Here is a 2,154-nt window from a genome sequence, read left to right on the forward strand (position 1 = left end):
GTGGGTGGGGCAAGGAAGAAAGAACATTCCATCCAAATAGAAGAATGTAGGCAAAGGTCCTGGAGCTGGAAAGAACTTGGTGCATTCTAGAATTGAGATAAGGCCAGCAAGGCTGCAGCTTAAAGGGATGAAGGAGAAGCACAAATCAAAATGAGGCCAAAGAGAGAAGAGGCCAAATCATGAAGCAGGGCTGGAGTCCATGATAAGGATTTGGGACGTCTATGAAGAACTGGAATCTATTCAGATACTCAATTTTAAGCAGAGAGTCAAAATGATTAAACTTGTATTTTAAACAATAACTCTGCTCATGACAAATGAAGCAACAGGAGGAAAGCAAGAATGGATGCAGAGATGTGTACAGAGGCTAATGTCCCAGCTCAGACAATTGATGACAGTGAATTGAACATTACATTGGTAAAAAGTGGAGAAATGTGAACAGGTTTAAGAAACTTTGAGGCACTAAAATCAACAGAATTTGATGATGGATTGGTCAAGGGATGAGGGAAGAAAAATGTCAAGGATTCTGACATGCATAACTGGACAGTATTAGGGCCATTTTCTGAGCTGTGGAACACGGAGAAGTAGGTTTGGAGAGTCAGATCATGAGAAAAGTTTTGGATACATTGAATTTAAAGTGCCTCTGTGACTCCCATGTTGAGTTGACAGCGATATACATATAGTCTAGAACATGGCTGAGGGTAAGCAGTGTGGAGGGTTCAGCTGAGGTTCCCAGATGTCAGTTTTGGGTGGTATCAATCTTCCTGGTTGTATAATTTTTTTTTAAACAACACTTAGTTGCCAGTTGCTGACACAAAGACGACCAATGGTTGGGCTCACTGGTGACAGTGAAGAGGGAGGAGCAAGGGAATTATGAATATTTGCAACATAGTAATGATGGACAATGGAACTTAGGATGGATAAGAAAGGAAGTGAAGTCAAGTAGGAGAAGAAGAGGGCAGCAAGAAAGCAGATGAGTTGTGGAACTGAATAATGCTTGCAGCACAAGTATGCGTTAGTTTTCCGTGGCTGCTATAACAAACTACAACAGAAGTCATTCTTTAATCCTTTCCTCCCCTCCCCTCCCCTCCCCTGCCCTCCCCCCCTCCCTCCCTTCCTCCCTCCCTCCCTCCTTCCCTCTCTCCCTCTTTTCTTTTTCTTTTTTCTTTTCTTTCTTTTCTCCTTCCTTCCTTCCTTCCTTTCTTCCTTTTCTCTTTTCTTTTTTCTTTTATTGCCCAGACCAGTCTTGAACTTCTGGACTCAAGTGATCCTCCCACCTCGGCTGCTCAAAGTGCTGGAATTTGAGGTGTGAGCCACTGTGCCTGGCCCTGAAATCATCTTCAATGGGGTGAAATCAATGGGGACCATGCTTTTCTTTGAGGTTCTAGTAGGGAGAATTCATTCCTTGCCTCTTCTAACTTCTGGTGGCTATCACCATTCTTTTTAAAATTTTTAAATTTAATTAATTAGTCAATTTATTTTGCTACTAGCGTTCTTTGGCTTGTGGTTGCATCATTCCAATCTTTGCCTCTGTGTTCACATTGACTTCTGTCTTCTGTCCGTGTTAAATCTCTCTCTGCATATCTCATTTAAGGACACTTGTGATTTCATCTAGGGCCCACTGGGATAATCCAAGGATACTCTCCCCATCTCAAGATCCAGAATTTAATTGAATATGCAAAGTCTTTGCCACATAAGGCAACGTTTACAGGACTTAGGACTTGCTGTCTTTGGGTATCATTATTCAGCCTGTTACAGAATGCTTGAGCAAGGGAACTGGAAGGATGTGAGGGTGTGGTCACAGAGGTGGATATTTACATGTTATAAATTTTACAAGTCTCATTTTTGAAAATGACACAGTTTCGGGTGATGAGAGTCAAGAATGAGACCATGAGGGTGATATCTGAGGTAGAGAAAAGGAGTAATTCACTAGAAATGAAGTTAAGAAGATGAAGGTCCAGGATATTGGGTGAGTGTCAACATGGACCTTGAACCCTCATTGGAAAATGGCAAAAATTGTTGAGGTTAATTGTCAGTCTTTGGATAGTGAGTAAAAGTGATTAGATGTTAGGAGACAGAAATGAAAAGGTGTTGTTGGGTGGAATAAATAAAAAGGGTGGAAGAGAAATTGCCAGAAAATCATTTCTAACCTATATA

This window comes from Trachypithecus francoisi, unplaced genomic scaffold, assembly GCF_009764315.1.
Source record: "Trachypithecus francoisi isolate TF-2019V2 unplaced genomic scaffold, Tfra_2.0 Lachesis_group18, whole genome shotgun sequence".
NCBI classification, from domain to species: domain Eukaryota; kingdom Metazoa; phylum Chordata; class Mammalia; order Primates; family Cercopithecidae; genus Trachypithecus; species Trachypithecus francoisi.